This window comes from Mustela nigripes, chromosome 4 (assembly GCF_022355385.1).
Source record: "Mustela nigripes isolate SB6536 chromosome 4, MUSNIG.SB6536, whole genome shotgun sequence".
Lineage (NCBI taxonomy): Eukaryota > Metazoa > Chordata > Mammalia > Carnivora > Mustelidae > Mustela > Mustela nigripes.
In genome coordinates, this window is record NC_081560.1 from 144,600,199 (window position 1) to 144,617,031 (window position 16,833).

The 16,833-nt window shown below is 57.2% G+C and overlaps 1 protein-coding gene across 1 annotated transcript in view; it reads right to left on the bottom strand.

Moving 5' to 3' along the window:
- ZCCHC24 (zinc finger CCHC-type containing 24) overlaps nt 1-16,833 on the bottom strand; it is a 60,626-nt gene that overhangs the window by 11,138 nt on the left and 32,655 nt on the right. The gene's annotated exons all lie outside the window — the stretch shown is intronic.

Sequence of the window (16,833 nt, forward strand, 5' to 3'; positions counted from 1 at the left end):
GGGGCGCAAGTATGCAATCTGGGATACAGCGAAGGGGTGTCTCCCCTCCCCCGGGGCCCAGCCACCGGCTCCCCTCCTGGAGGCCACCTCCCTTTCCTTCCCACCAGCCCAGAAGTGGGCTCTGCATTTACAGACACACGCAGCACACACAGACACACATGCGTCCTTGTCCCTTGCTCCATGGGCACACCAGGCATTGATTCTGTGCCTTCCCTGTTTCACTTCATAATCTAGCTCGGGCATATTATTATTATTGTAAGATACATCATGGTCTATCTTCTCCCCGAATCAGGACACACAGTCCTACTGACTTGTGTTTAATGGCTGTACCAGTGTGGAGTCTCCAGGAGCTCCAGGGTCTGCTCAGTGCCATTACAGAGCTTCCGGGTTGGTGTACAGACAACCCTATGATGAATAATCGTGTGGATGTGTGGGGGGCGGGTGTCACATTTTGCACATGGGAGAGGACATTTGTGGGACAGATGCTCAGAAGTAAAACTGCGGGGTACGTGCACTTTCAATTGTGAAAGGTAATGACGAGTTAGTCCCAGCTTCCACCGCACCACAATGCAGGGGCACCAACATAACGTCCTATCTCCTTGCTGGAAGTTTCCGCCGTCGCCCATCTAAGAGGCAGAAAATCTTCTCAGAGTGGATTTGATGTGTATGTCTTTTATCACAAACAACAGAGAATTCCCCACGCATTTAAGAATCGTCGTGTTTCCTTTGCTGAGTCTTGGTGTATGTCCTTGGTGATATTTTTTTTCTCCTGGGGTTTGTGATTTTTCTTGTGGATTTGTAACTGCACTTCATCTATTGAAGAGACTGGCTCTCTCCTGCATGGTGTTTTTTTTTCCTTTTTGTTTTAAACCGCTTCAGCGAGATAGGACTCATACATCCCACATTTCACCCGTGTAAGGTATACAATTCAATGGGTTTCAGGATACTCACCAAGTCTAACAACCATCCTTACAAGCAAAGTTTAGAACATTCTGTCATACTCTCCCGAAAGAAACCCTGTATCTATTAACAGCCACTCGACAGACTACCCCCACTGTCTCACCTTCCCCAACCCTGGGCAGCCACCAGTCTATAGATTTCCCTGTTATAACTAGTCCATCCAGAAGAGTCATACAATAATTGTCCTGTGGGGCCTGGCTTCTGTCTGTGTAATGCTTTTTTTTTTTTTTTTTTAAGATTTTATTTATTTATTTGACAGCGATCACAAGTAGGCAGAGAGGCAGGCAGAGAGTGGGGGGAAACAGGCTCCCTGCTGAGCAGAGAGCCCGATGTGGGGCTCGATCCTGGGACCCTGAGATCATGACCCGAGCCGAAGGCAGAGGCCCAACCCACTAAGCCACTCAGGCACCCCCATGTAATGCTTTTAACCTCCATCCAGGTAGTAGCACCTATCAGTACTTTATTCCATTTTGTTGCCAAATGATACCTCATCATATGGCTATGCCGTGTTTTATTTCCTTGTTCGTCAGATGACAGGCATGTGGATTGATTCTAATCTTTGGCTATTACGAATAATACTGCTATAAACACTTGTGTACGAGCAGCACGGTATTTTATAAAGTTGGATTCGTTACTCCAGTGTTTGAAAATGGAAGATGTCACCTAGAACTATGACCACATTGCTCGAGAAATCTTGGTGGTGACTATCAGCTGGGGTCAAGTAGGGTCCTCTCCATTCCGGCCAGCGGCTCCCTGCACTGACATCATATCTTCGGGGCTTGCACGCTCCGGGTCTGAGACAGGCTTAAACACAGGTTCTACGTCAGCACTCTTCAAGGTGTGGGTCCTAGACTGTGTCCGCGGCATTCCCTGGGAGCTTGTTAGAAATGCAGACTCTCAGGCCTCACCTTACATCTACTGAATTAGAATCTGCATTGTAACGAGAGCCTCCAGGAACCCATGTGTCATTATGCTTATTACGAGGTGATCTGTTTCTACAGTAATGTTCCTCTGGGTAATTGCCCATGTACGAAGGACTGCATAAAGGTTAAGCACACAGACTCTGGATCCCAATCCTAGCTTTGTGATCTTGGGCAAGTTACTTCACAAGAGTAATGACAGGAACTACCATATAAGGCTGTTCTGAGGATTAACTGGGATAATAGGCAGGAAACACTTAGAACAGTGCCTGATACATAAAACAGCGGTGTTAGTTATTATGACGATTTACGAACACAGAACAATAGCAGCACACAAAGTGATCATTGCTACCTCTGGGAATCATCTTGTTCCCGGGAGCCAGCACTACCGCTTGGTGACAGCCTACTAGAATTTCAAGAAACACTAAAAAGGGACATATGTGCTGAGTATGTGAATCTAAATCTAGAAAGTGACAAGAATATTGCCCTGATCTCTTGGGCCTGCGGCCGAATATCTTTTGGATCTTTCTTGGCCTTCCTGGCAGCCATAATATCCTGGTGAGGAGGTTCTGTCTGAGCCCTAAGACAGGGCTGGCTCTCGGCACTCGCAGGTCGGGGAGAGAGGCTGGTCATGCCAAGCGGAGCCCTCAGTGTCCAGGCTCCAGGCGCCCTGCAGTACAGGAGTCAACATATGCCTCGGAAAGCACTTTGAGCTCTGTTGGTCTCAAGCTAGTGGGTGTGCGGTAAGCCCTCTAACCCCTCCCAGGGCTACCTTTCCCACCTGGTGCCTGGAATGTCAACATCGAAGCCACTCTAGCTTCTGTGCCCCCCCTTCCTCATAATGCTGAAAGAAGTACTACGTGAACTCTTTCCCGAGTGTCTCTACTCTCCAAGGCACCTCCATTCAAAAGGGAATAACAGGTAGGCCTGGGGTGACTCAGTGACTCACCAGGGGTTAGGATTTGAGACCCCTTGACTGAAAGGGGACTGCTTGATTCTGAAACGGATAGGCCCTGCAGCTGGGGCAAAGGGCGGTGGGGGTGGGGGTCAGAGGGAGGGGGCACCCAGCCGAGTGAAGGATGACAATCCCTGGCAGGGCCGACAATTTGGTCCCAAAGGGTTTCTGCTTCAGAGACGAGCAGGAAGGAAGCCCACATGAAAAAGATGATACAGAGAAACCGGCACCACAAACAGAAGCCGGCAGACGAGAGGCAGGAGTGAGGGGAGGGTTGGGAAGCAACACTACACGGTGTAATTAGAAAACCAGCCGTTCTGGAGCCATCCATCAGGGAGTGTGAACTGCTGGGCAGGGCCCAGGGACGGGGGGGCCCCAGCCTCCTGCAGGACCAGAGGTCCTCGGCACACCGTTCCCACCCGGGGAGGGCCCTGCTCTGACACCTCCGTGCTTGGGACGTGACCCACAGCACAGAAGTCCCAGTCAGATGCCAGTGATGGCCTTCCGCCTCTGCCCGGGACAATCTGGGGGACCCTCCATCAGTTACTCAACCTCTCTGTGCCTTGGTTTCCTCATCTGGAAATCTGGGAGAATGGTAGGGGCCTGCCCTTCAGCGCGGCTGGAAGGGTGGGCGGCATTCATGCCTCTGAAGGGTTGGCTGGCTGGCTGGGCATTGCTAGCGCTCTCTGACCATCAGCAAGGTGATTTTCTGCTGGAGCTGGTAGCCGCTGCGTTCTGGGTGAGGCAGAGGCTAGGGCTGAGATCAGGACGTGGAAATCACGGGAGGAAAGCTCCAAACATGAGAGGGGGTCTGGGTGGAGGGTGGGCTTGTTATCCCCGGGGGCTGGGGAGGTGGCAGGCAAAAAAACGGACTGCGTTAGGTGTCTTCACCTTCTAGAATTTTCAGAAAGGAACCAAGAAAGAGAGAGGAAGGCCACGGAAGCTCTGCAGGGGGCTGCTAGCAGAGAACAGAGGGAAGAGCGAGGGCAGACGCTTAGGAGGCACCACCACAGCCTGTCAGCCTCCCACTCAGCTCTTCCCATAATCCTGTGGGGTGAGGAATATCATCAACCCATTTAACAGATGGTGAAACGGTGGCATGGGGCAGGGGCAGGACTTGCCGAAGAGCTTCCAGCTTCCGGCGTGTGAGGCTTTGCCACAAGGCTACCCTGGGCTTCCTTTTGCTGTCTGTCACCCTTAAGTGATCCCCACCACGAAGCTGAAACCCCCAGCCCCTCTGCTCAGCCCAGCCTGGTGGCTTTTGCACCCCTGCGGGCAGAGGGGAGAAGTGACCCGCAGGGCAGGGGTGAAGAGGCAGATGATGCAGGGAGGGAAAGATGGGCCAGCGGGCAGCTCTCTCAGCCCAGCAGCGAGAAGCCGAAGCCGCTTCCTGGAAGGACTTATCCCAACACTGTTTATGCTTACAGAGGAAGGCAGGGCCAAAGGGAGGAGGAATTTTTGACGAAACAAAGGCTCCTCTACCCCCCACACTTTCCCCCTGCCTCCTCCCAGAAAGGCCGGCCTCTTCTCATAAACTTCAACATGAAACAGACACTGAGTGCCCAGCGCGCTGCAGGGGCGGCCGCCCGCCCTGGCTGGGAAGGGTGCCAGGTCTGACCTGCTCTCTTGACCCGGGCCCCTGCCACGTACCCCTCTGGGGAATCACATCAGCCAGCAACCCCGGGCAAAACTCAGTGGCGCTCAGACACCACCCCTTGTAGCACAGACAGGGCCTCTGGGGGCCAGGCAACTTGCTCAAGGACACACAGCAGGCCACGGGCTGAGCTGAGAGATGGGGCTGGGTCCTCAGACTTCCACACCATGGCTACAATCCCTGCACGGGGCAGCCTGGGAAGTGGATGGTCGTGGCTGCTGTGGGGGAGGGGAAAGGAGGTGGGCCTAGGAGCCACAAGAGCAAAGCTGGGTGGGGCTGTGGGAGGAGCCATCCAGGAAAGCCTGGGAAGAGAGGCAGATGATGCTGACATTATCTGGGCACTTTCTCAGAATGGCTCCATGTTTTTTTCCCAAAAGTTCATGCGATTTCTTAGGGTTGATGGTAAGATGGTGAGCTCCCTGTCACTGGGGGTATGCAAGCAGGGGGCTGGGTAAACAACTATCAGGAAGGCTGCCGAGGGGATCTCTGTTTTGGTCAGATTATTCTGAGGGCACTTCCCCCTCTGTAGTACTCCAGCTCTTACTGAGGAAAGCCGACCAGCAGGTGTGGAGAGGGGGTCCTCTCAGACACTGCTGGGGGTAGGGTGTATTTCCTACTAGATTCTCAGAGCACAACTAGGCAACAAGCCTTCACACTTTTTAGAAATGTCCATCCCCCCAGCAAATCTATTTCCGGGAAACCATCCTAAGGAACTGATCAGAGTTGGGGACCAACAGGGTGTTCAAGAATGTTCATCACGGGGGCGCCTGGGTGGCTCAGTGGGTTAAAGCCTTTGCCTTCGACTCAGGTCATAATTCCAGGGTTCTGGAATCGAGCCCCGCATCAGGATCTCTGCTCAGTGGAAAGCCTGCTTCCTCCTCTCTCTCTGCCTGCCTCTCTGCCCACTTGTGATCTCTGTCTGTCAAATACATAAATAAAATCTTAAAAAAAAAAAAAGAATGCTCATCACAGCATGGTTTATGACATGCAAAACTAGAACCGTCTAAATACCAACACCAGTGCTCTGGCTCCCTCAGTGATGTTACACTCATTGGATGAGTGACAGCGAACCATTAAAATACTGATGAGGAATTTTTTTAAGGGTTTGGGAAAATGTTTATAAAGAAAGCAGGACAAGTGATAGGCTGTAAACGACTCCCTAAAGTAAAACCGTAAAAAGGAAAAGTGGGCATGAAAAAGGCTGTAAGGAAAAAGGTCAGAAGTGTTCAGAGGTTGCCTTTAGGAGACAGGATTCTCTGTTCTAATTAATGAATTGTCTTTAAGGAGTAGGTATGACTTTGGTGGAGAGGAGGAGGATGGCTCATCCGCCAACTCCCTGGCCTGCCAGCCCCTCCTGCCCACAAGGGGGCGCCCCACGCTTTCCCACGGAGGTGGCAACCCATGGAGATGGCAACGCTGTCCATACCTGCCCCCCGCTTTGCCCCTGCAGGTGCATCCACTGGGGCCCGCGTGCTGGACACTGGCCGACCTCTGGATGCTGGTCGTCCTGTTGGAAGAGCTGCCCTGCCCCCAGCCACGGAGCAGACTTCCCACCTCCTAGATCCTACCGGCTCCCTCAACTGAGGACAGCTGGGAAGTAGCCACACCTGTCACATGACATAAGAGCTTGGCTAGTCATTCTGCTCGTCCGTTTCCCTGCCCCTGCTTCCTGGAGTCCCACCCAGAGTAAGCCTTGAGGGTGATGCTTGCTCTTCCCTCAGCCCCTTTTTAGATAGAGTCCCTTTGGCAGCAGGAGGACATTGTCACCTTGGTAACTTGTGGCAGAGAATCCCAGGGACCCAGTGCCCAGGAGAGGGCAGCAGGGTAGGACTGCGGAGGCTCATGTCATGTCAGGACTCCGTGCCAGGGTCTGCCCCAGGATACACGGCCTCTGCTCTCGGGATCTAGGGTTCGGCTGTGTCCCAGCCACACCCCAACCCCGACCACACCACCCCCGCCGGCCTGGGAGGGCAGCCTGCGGCCCACCAAGCTCTGCGATGGAGGAATGGCCACACTCCTCACAGGTCTTGCCAGGGCCAGGCTTTCTTGGTATTCTTACAAACACCACCTCCTTGTGCGCTAGGCCTGGTATGTCCCAGTCTTCGGAAAAGAACACTGAGGCAAAAAGAGGTTAAAAGAACTTGCCCAAGGCCACATTGCCGACAAGAGGAAGAGTCTGGATTTGAACCGAGGCCACCTGACTCCAGCCCACTCTCTCCATTGCCCTGCCAGGCTGGCACAAAGATGAGAAACCCACCCGGCCACGACGCGGAGAAACAGGGACCAGCTGGTACCGTCAACGCACCGGTCCTGGCACACTGGGCGCCCTTGGGGGCCTCTCTTCCCCTCGCTGGGCCTCAGACTCCCCACCTCCAGAATGAGAGCGGCACCGACTGCTGGACCTGCTGGACAGGGTCCCTTTTCTCTCCGGGGCCCGCTAGTCAACGTGCGTCTTGGCAGCCCCACTCCTACTCCCCTGTCTGCTGTGGGGCGCGAGTCCAGCCCACGGTGCGTTCAGCGGAGAGGCAGGGCTGCAGCCGGGAGCAGCGGGGGAAGGAAATAAGGACCAGATGGGCTCCTTGCCGGCTCCCCGTCCCACCGCGTCTGCCTGCTCTGCTGCAGCCGGGGGCCTGAGGAGCGCTGGGCCCAAAGTCAAGAGAGGAAGAGCCCTGGGTTTAGGGAGTTTGAGATGCCCTTCCACAAGGAGGCCCTGTCATAGTCCCAGGACCATTTGTGCAGCTGTGCTGGCCCTTCCTGGATAGTTCAAGAGGGTTCTGGGGACTCTTTCTGGACCTTAGGGGTCCTTCCTGGAGGAGGCACTGCCCCGCTTCTGGATGCTCCTCTTCCAACCCCCCCTTCCTCAGGCTTACCCTTTTGCCCTCCTGCTGTGTGGGCCAACGTGGGTTGAACAGGGGCTGTGGCCAGAGGCCCAGGTTTGGGCCCTTGCTCTCCCACACTCATCACCAGTTTCTTCGCCTGCAAGCGAGGGGGCTGTTCGAGAGGATCTGGGACACCGACATTTAATGAACCCACTATGTGCCAGCCGCTTCCCAACCACAGCCTCCCCATTTGACAGAACAACAAACTGAGGCTCAGAGAGGCCAAGTAACAGGTGGCAGGTCCCACAGCCATGGAGTCTAGACTTGAGCCCAATCTGCTAGCTCCAAAGCAACCCTTCCCTCCTTGTGCACAGCCTCTCCACAGAATAGCTATGAGAAAACCAGAGTACATGCCTGTTTCTAGGAACATGACCCCACCTCTGACCTCAGCCCGTGGACCCTGCCTCAATCACTCATTCATTCAACTAACAGCTATGGATTACCTAGTCTACACCAGGCCAGGTAAATACTCCAGGAATACAGATGAGGAATGTTCTCACAGTGGGGCCTTCCAAAGGGCTCAGTCCCGTGACCCATTCTCCAACTGCGGTCTACACCAGTCATGGACACGGTCAACCACACACTTCTAGCTCTGGCCCAAGTGAGACTCACACCTGTAGAAACTCTCTTGGACCCATATCCTCAGGCAGAGTCTACATGTCACCCTCCCAGGCGACAGGCATGGAGCCTGTGCGTGATGCTTGAGATGATCTCTAATTGATGCAACAGCCCTACAAAATCAAGACTCTTAACCCTAATGACAGAGAGGGAAACTGGGGCTTGGGAAGGGGCAGTGACTTTGTCCTAACTGACATAATTAGTAGGCAGTGGCACCAGGTTCTGGGCTCAAGTCTGTCCCATGCTGAGACCCACTCTTTTCCTACCCTGCTTTGGGGACCCTCCAAAGACTCCCACACTCACGTGTCCACACACGTGGCCTGTGGAGGCAGGCAGGAGGGCCGCCTCGGTGTCTGCAGCCTACGGGTCCACGCAGCTGCAGGGTCCACGGAGGCCCCAAGCAGGGATCAGAGGGACAGGTGGGCCGGGCTGGGCGGCCTGCAGGCTGCTGGGAGGGAGGAAGGACGCTCCAAGAGGCCACCCTGGGTTTCCTCTGGAGCCTCAAGGGCCCCCTTGTCTGAGCACAAGAGTCCTGGCCACCTCCCCCCCCCCCCTCGGCCCCCTCCCCTTTTCTGGGTTCCTGCCGCAGCCCAGCATGGGCCCAGAAAGCCCAGCCTCCTGTCACCCCTCCCGCCCCGTTCCCAGCCCAAAGCCGCAGCAAAAATGCCATCCTGATTCCACAACACTAGGGTTTGTCAAAGTGCCGGGAACAATGGAAGCTTTCACAGTGCCAGGAAAAGGTCTCAGGAAAACCCTGGGGAGGGGGCACAGAGTGGGGGTGGGGAGAGGAGGGAAGAGCCCAGAGGGGGGGGGAAACCGGGGGGGGGGGGGGGGGGTTGGTGGTACGGCAGAGAGAGGCAGGGCAAGGGGAGGCAAAGACATCAGTTACAAAGGACAGGGAGGGTGAGGTGGGGTGGGAGCCAAGAGCCCCTGTTGGGGACAGGGCAGCAGGACAGGGCAGTCTGGGAGAGGAGGACCAGGGAGGGACAGGACGAGGTTAGAGACGGCGGGAAGCGAGCTACAAGGGAAAGCGGAAACGGACACACCGAGACCAAGGAGCCCCTCCAGGCACCCCGCCCACGCCCCCACAGGCCTCCAGCTCCCTTCCTGTGCCCCCAGGAGCCCTGGTGACAGCAGGGCAGAAACCCCTTTCTCCAACCCCACCCCGAGGCCAGGCAACGAACGCGAAGCCTTTCAGGGCTAAACTTTTTGGAAAGCAAAGACTTTTGAATCACATGAACAACCCCTCCCTGAGTTATCTGTTTCCTGCTTCTGGCCTTCCTCCACTAGCAAACCGCATGGATCAGAACTCAGGGGCGGGGAGGGGAAGAGGGGCCAGTCCGAAGGGGTGAAAAACATCCGAATCACAGCGATTGCAAAAGATGTGGATTTTCCTCCCCTCCTGCGCCTGCAGAGAACAGCGGCCCACACCGCGGCCACTGCAGGAGGTGGATGGAAGACTCGCAACCAGCCTGCGGTCGGCCCATAGCTGGATGCTACCGAGTCTGAAAACCGCTGGTTCCGAGTAGGCCTCCCGGTCCCCGCACATCCCCATTTGGGTGGCCCGTCTGACTGTGCCCCTCCTTCCCCCACTGCAGACAGAACCTGGGGTCAGCAGGGCAGCCTGCCCAGCATATTTTAATGAGCACAGCAGCCTCGGACAGCGCCCCGCCCCACCCCCAACTGTAGGACTGAGGCAAAAACACCTTAGGCATTTGAGCCCCTTCCCCACGGGGCCCAGATGACCTTCTCACCTTAGTACCAGCTAGCTACTCCCCCTCCTACAAAACCTACACTCAAGGACAGCAAAATCACTTTCTGCAAGTGCTGTGTACTCCTCCCCACCCCCACCCCTGCCCCAGGCCTCTGCTCTTGCTGTTTCCAATGCCCTAAACGTTTCTCTACCTGGGGAATGCCCCTGCATCCTTCAAGGCCAAGCTCAAAGGCCACGCCCTCTGGCCTCCCCCATCCCAGAGTTAACTGCCCTCTCTAAGGACTTAGTTCTGAGTCCCAGGCTCCTGCGCTAGCTGAGAACCCTCCCACCGCCTCCCCCAGAGAAGGCCCCAGCTCCCCAAACTCCCAGGGGACTGTGTGGTCTGCACCACTCGCTTGGCTGCGGGTCATGTCCTGCCCTGACCCTGCCTCCAGCATGCCGGAGATGATACAGCATGCCAGAGATTGCATCCCGAATTTAACCACTTCTGCCTTCTTGTTTCCCACCCATCTGTATGTGTGTGGTGGGGACGGGGAGCCCTCTGTATCTCCCGCTTCCCTCGGAGTCCCAGGTGGGGCTCGGAGCACGTGGGCTCTAAGGGCACACGGGCACGGGCTGTGCCCATGCTGGGTGAAGTGTGCAGGCCAGGGCTGAAGTCACACTGGCGGGAGGGGGCAATGCAGGGTCCCGGTGTGGGCTCTTTTGCTCACAGGACACCCCTCCTGGGATGCACTGACCACTCTGGAGAGCCACCTCGGGCTGGCGACACTGTTTTTCAGGTTGGGTGGTCCCCAGCTCCACATCTGAGGCCATCCCTGGCCAGGCCAGGCCACATGTGACCAGCCCAGCCCCACCTGCTGGAGGAAAGCTCTGCACTAATCCTAGGGGTGCTGCTGGGGACAGGAAGGTTGCAGTAGGGTACCTAGTGGTGATCTTCACCTGGGATGAGGCTTTGGTACAAGCGCCAAAGCCTTAGGAGGAGGGGACAGGGGAACTCAGCTCAAAATAGCGATGGGGGAAGGGTGTGGAGGGTGGCCCAGAGCCAGAAAAGAAATCTGATCTGTCTTGGCCGGTAAAACCCTGAAGTCAGCAGTTTGGGGCCACTCTGGCAAGAGCCAGTGCTGGGGCTCCCACGGCTGCCTGGAGGGAGGCTACAGGCCCGACCTCCAGCCTCAGCTCTACCCTCACACCAGTCCCTCCTCTCTCTGGGCTTCGATCTTCTCAGGCCTCGGAGGGGTGGAAAGAGAAGCAAGCTGTCCACCTCTGAGAACCTTCCACGGGTGAGTGCTGGAGCCTGAGTCGCTCAGGAGACCACAGCCACTGCAGACAGGAAAGGACTGTACTGAACGTCCACTGCCCACCAGCACTGGCCACATTCCTGGCCTGCAGGAGGCTTCATTGTGATCCCGTTTCCAGATGAAGAAACAGAGGCCCAGAGAGGTTTTGTCACCTGTCCAAGGCCATCCAAGCAAGTAAAAGGCAGGCCTTGAACTCTAATCTTGTTGGCTGTTGTCCAATTCCTTCATTGCCAGGTGAGGTCCCGAAAGCCACGGACTGGTTTCAAGGCCACCTGTGGCAACTGTGTTTGGGCAGAGCGGAGGTTCAGAGGCTCCCATGGGCCAGCCCAGCTAGCCACCGGCTTTTCCTGTGGTTCCACGGTGTCGGACAGAAACCAGAGAACAGGCTGTGGGCAGGGGGGTGGGTGTGCATACAGACCTGTGATGTATATGGGAGCCTCTCATGGCCACTGCCACAGCACAAACCTACCTGTGCTCTTCCCTTTCGGGGTGGGGACCTAGCAGAGGAGGAGCTTCCCTTATGGTTCATGAGGAGACAGAAGCCTCCCATTTCTCACCTCCATAGCCCAGACTGCTGCGGGCCTCACTTCTTCACCCGCAGACTACACACACCTGCAAAACCATCCCTTCCCCGCTGCCCCAGGGCAAGAGTGCTCAGCACAAGGCAGCAAGGCTCCGGAGGAGCTCTGCTTCATGTCCCCAGAAGCTCCATTCCCCTCCCTGGGCCCCAGGGCCCCCGCCATAAAACCCTCACGGGTCCTGCCTGTGTGCAGTATAACCTCCACCAGCCATTCCCTCTTCACTCTGATCCCTACAGGTGAGGGATCCAAGACACAGAGAGGTGGGAGATTTGCCTGATGTCACACAGCCAGGAAGCAGTAGATCCAAACCCAGGCCTGGCTGACTCCCACAGCACCACGTGCCTCCCAGAGGGTCTCCACTCTGATTCTGGGGAGGTGTCCTTGCCCTTGCCCGTGGCAGCTGCATATGAGGAAAGAGAGTGTGCCCATCACTGGAGCGGGGTGGGGGTTCCTGGCTAACGGTATTCGTTCTCACATTCCCCTCTGTGCACATCAGTCTTTCTGTCCGGCCTACCCTGTCTCCCCACCTGATCCAGAGGAAGCTTCCTTGCCCACTTTCTTTGCCCACTCGTACCTGCAGGGACCTTTCTGGTCTCTGCACCCCCCCGGGGTGGGGGGGCTCATCTCGTCACTCTGGGCCACGACTCCTGGGGCAGCATGACGGCCCACTTCATACCCGTGAGGGCAAGCAGTGCCCTCGCCCCCCACAGCCTGGGTGCGGGCCCCTCTGCTGGGCTTCTGAGCCAGATCCTTTAAAGTGCTGACGTGGCAGCATGAGCCAGACGACCCTGCCCTCACGAGGGTCTTTGCCAGAAGAGCGGTGTGGGAACCTGGCTGACCGGTGCTCAGTGTCGCGCTTAATCAGCACCGTGGGAGGAATAGTGACCCATTTTCCTTACCTGGGAACTAAGGCTCACTTCCAGAGCCACACAGCTGAGAAGTCTGCTTTCCATTTCCCTGACTCGAGATCCGCCCACTCCTAATCCTAGAGTATAGGTTGTTTCTCGGGCTTGGGCCTGCATCTGAACCATCTAGCGGGGCAGAAGGGTCGGGGGTGGGGGGTGGTTCACTATAATATAGGTTGCTGGTCCCATCCCCACAGTTTCAGAACCAGTAGGTCTGGGATGGGCCCGAGTTTTTGCATCTCTCACAAGCTCCTTGTGCTGCCGGTGCTGTCGGTGCTGTCAGCCCAGGGACGTACTGTGTGAACCACTGCTCTAGATGATATGAAAGTAGGTGTGTTGCTCAGACACTGTCTTCTCTGCCCCACTCCCTCCCTACATGCCCATTCTGTACCCTGGAAACTGAGGCACCCAGAAGGCGAATGAGTAGTCCCAGCCATACAGCAAGTGAGGGTCAGAGCCCGGAGTGGAGCGCAGGGCTCCTCACCCCAGGAGCGGGACAGTGAGGCTGCCGGGCTGGAGCCGGGCGACAGCCTGCGGTGGGAGGAAGGGCCATCTCTTTGAAAGCAGGACTGGCGCTGGTGGAGGTGGCGGCGCGGGGTGCTGGGGGAGGGCTGGCCTGGCGCTCCTGGCTCAGCCCCAAACCTGTGACTCCTCAGCATCTGGAAACCATCACAGGGAACAATGAAGGGAGCAGGGGGCCTGGCTGCTTGGGGGCTCTGGCCCTGTCTGTTCAGGAGAGCAAAGGAACTCAGGGCCTACAGGCACTCCCCCCACCAACCCCCGCCCCTGCTGTTTGCCTTGGCACTGGCATGCACAGCTCCCGAGGGGCCCAGCTATCAGGAAAAGTCAGCCTCTGAGCTACAGATGTGGGGGCTCGTGGCCAGGTTGGGTGCCCAGAAGTCAGGAGATTCTGGCTCAGCTCCCTGCCCAGGTTGCAAGACTCCCCTGCAAGCTCACTACTGTGGCTCTCTGGGTCTCAGTTTCCTCACAGGAAGCTCAAGTACCACCCCAACCGGGCTGACGGCTTACCATGTCCTGGCAGGTACGTGACCGGCTTCATGGCTGGGCCCGTGTTGCCCCTGGGGGTCCCACTAGTCCTCCTCAGGCCAGTGGGGACCAAACAACCAGGCCTGGAGTGGGGAAGGGGCTGAGGCATGGTCGCTGTGTGCGTTTACCCCTCCTGCCACAGATTCTCCCATTCATGGCCTCAACACTTCATGTACGAGTGCCAACTACCTACAAGGCACTGGAGCAGGGTGCCCAGTGGGACTGACAGAACCCTGGCCCCCAGGAGCTTACGGTCAGGTTGGAAAGAAAAACCCAAGCATCTCATTCAATATTACACTTCCGAAGCAGTGAGGGGCCACCTCGGACCGGTGGGGTTTCTTCTTCATAGGGCGGGGAGGGTGGTGGAGGGGAGATCTGTCCCAGCCTCTGAAGCCTCACACTGACAGCTGCACCCTGGCCCCAGCCGCCACCAACATGCTCTGTGACCTGAGACCAGCCCCTTCCCTTCGTGGGTCGCAGTCTCCCTTGTATCAGCAAGAGCGGGGGAAGAGAACCAGGAAGGGCCGGTTGGTCATCCTGGGTATCATTCCAGCTCCTTGCTCCCGGAGGACTGGCCTGAGGAGGATTCTCCGGGCAAGGAGGGTATGACTGAGGAAGTGCCCGTGGGCTGGGGGGTGATAGGCTGGCAATCCTGCCCTAGGTCCCTTCTGCTGCAGACGGTCTGTAAGTGGACAACACGCAGGCTGGAGAAGCAGCCAGAGTTCACGTCCCAAGGTAGAGACCATGGCTTCCTTCCACCTCTGAGCCTGTAAAAGACACCTGTCCACCCCTGCCATGCCATACGGCCATCATGCCTTCAAAATGGGACCCAGGGGTAGGAACACTTTAGAACTACAACTCCTCCTCCTCCAGGAAGCCTTCCCTACCAGCTCTTCCTGTAGACCCAGCCTTGTCCGCTGTGGGCCACTGTGCTCTGTATATCCCTGTGCAGGCGGTACGTGGGATGTCTAACTTGGTTCGTGCGTCTGTTGCCTCATCCTCTGTCCCCTCCCTGGGGAGAGAGACCGTGTGGGATTCTTCTCTGATCCCAGGGCCCAGCATGGGTCTGGCACAGAGCAGGGAGCCTCTAGGGAGGAGGTGAAGGACAAAGTGACCATTTTGGACCTTACTATCAGCCTGAAAAAAGTAGTTAGAGGAAAAAGTCAGAAGGGGTTGGGGAGGCCTGGGGAGGGGGGGCAGGCAGTGGCCTGGCGACTTCCTGGACAAGCATGCCGGCTGATGTTCCTGGTCCTCAGTGTGGCTATTGTCCCTGCTGGTCCAGAGACTGAGCTCAATAGGGCCTCTGTCCCTCCTTGGGCAGGCCAGCCTGCGCGGTGGCATCCCACCCGGGCAGCTGGGAGGCGAGGCCCAACACTTCCTGTCCCCACTGAGAGCGTTCAGAAGGGCGGGGGGAGGGGAGGAGGCTCTCAAGACAAGTGCCCATCTATGTCCCCTAGAGGAAGGCTGCCCAGCTGGGGGAGGAGGTGGGAGAAGGGAGAGCAGGGCTGGGGACTTGCTCACTCCTATGCCTCAGCCCCTCTCCTCCCAGCCAGCCGTCTCTCTGAGCTGGAGCTTTCAGGAGGGCCACTCTGGCCCTCCTGCTCGTCTTTGAACAGGCCAAGCACATCCTTGCCTCACCTCAGGCCCTCCGTTCGTACTGTTCCCTCAGCCAGGCCTGTCCTTCCCACAGACCTCTCCCATCACTCCTTCCTTGCTTCACCTGTCTCTAGCAAGCCATCCCTTTTTCAGAGTAGCTGTCCCCGACAACTCCAGCTGACCTGACCTAACCCCTTAGCACACCCATCTGTACCCATTTCTTCACCATCTGATGTCCCACTAAAGCGCAAGCTGCATTCTTCTGCTGTCTTCTTGTTCACCATGGTACATGCCCAGTTCCAGGAACAGAGCCTGGCACGTACTAGACACTCAGTAAAGCCATGTCAAATTAACAGAGAAAAGTGCCACACTTCAACAGTGATCTACGTACCAAGAGATGGGCTCTGGGGAGCAGAACCCTGTGTTCTGGGAGCACAGGACCAGGATGGTTGGGGAGGAAGCACAGGGAACGCAGCAGGGCCAGATGAAGATAAAGGGCAGGGGAACCCCTCGTGGAGAGGGCTAGGTGGCAGGAAGCATGGGGAGCTTCTGGAGAGCCAGACCACACAGGCTCCTAGGTCTACACTGCAGGGCTGGATGGTAGTCCTGGAGCCGTGAGGCACCAGGGAAGGGTTTACAATCAGGGCTGGCCAGAAGAGCCTGGAATTTCCAGAAGGTCTCCGGCTGCGCATGGAGAATGGGTTGAATGGGGGTCGGGACTGGATGTGAGGACACCAGCCAGGGAGGGGGTGTTGCCCCATGCTGCCGAGAGGAGCTGCTGGTTCATTCTGGGAAGGAGAAGTGGAGAGAGGACAGACAGGGGACAGAGATCCGCTCCCCCCCCACCCCCGGCTTTGGTTGGCCCTGGCGAGGGACAGCCAGGAGTCAAGAATGACTCTGAGGTTGTCTGACCTCAACCATCCTGCATGGCTATGGGGATGGCCAGGGACCCCCTCTTGGCCGGTGGTTGGAGCAGGGGGAGGGGGACAGGGCAGGGGAACAGCAGTGCGCTGCAGCTGGCAGTGATGGATGGAAGGGGGACAGGCCATCCCTGGGCAGCAGGCAACAGCGGTAGATGGGACAGCCTCATGACAGCTGTCTGTCCTGGCTCCTTCCCAGAGGTCCGCCCTGAAGAGTTGCCGATAACCCTGTCACCTGAGCTGGTGAAAGACGCCCCTGGGGACAGGGTCCACCACAGAGCTGACGTGGAAGTGGGGTCAGCTACCCTGCCATGTGCTAATTATCACACACGCGCGCATGTGTGCAGACACACACACTCCCCTGCCAGTGAGCACAGGGGCTCAGGGCAGGAAGGGCCACGCTGGAAACTCCCATGCTCCCCATGGCCGGCTTGGTCCCAGAACAACTGATTCTTCAGAGCCCAGAAGGAGGAGGCAGTGGGAGAGGTGTGGAGTCCCAAAAGGGAGAAGGCCCTTTGGAAGGGGAAGGAGCTGGATGTGGCTGGAAGGAGCACCTCCTGGAACCAGCTTCTCCAGGCTGGGGCCCCACCAGGGCTCCCGGAGGGCCTCCACGCCACAGAAGAAGGCCATTGCACCTGACTCTGGCCATGTCACCAGGAGGGCACATCCGCCCTGACGGCGGGGCAGTAACTCGGTACAGGCACCCAAGACAAGCCCCCTGGAAGCCCACCATCTCACACGTGCTCCTTCCTGGTCCTGGTCTCCCGCCCTCGCTTCATTCCCAGC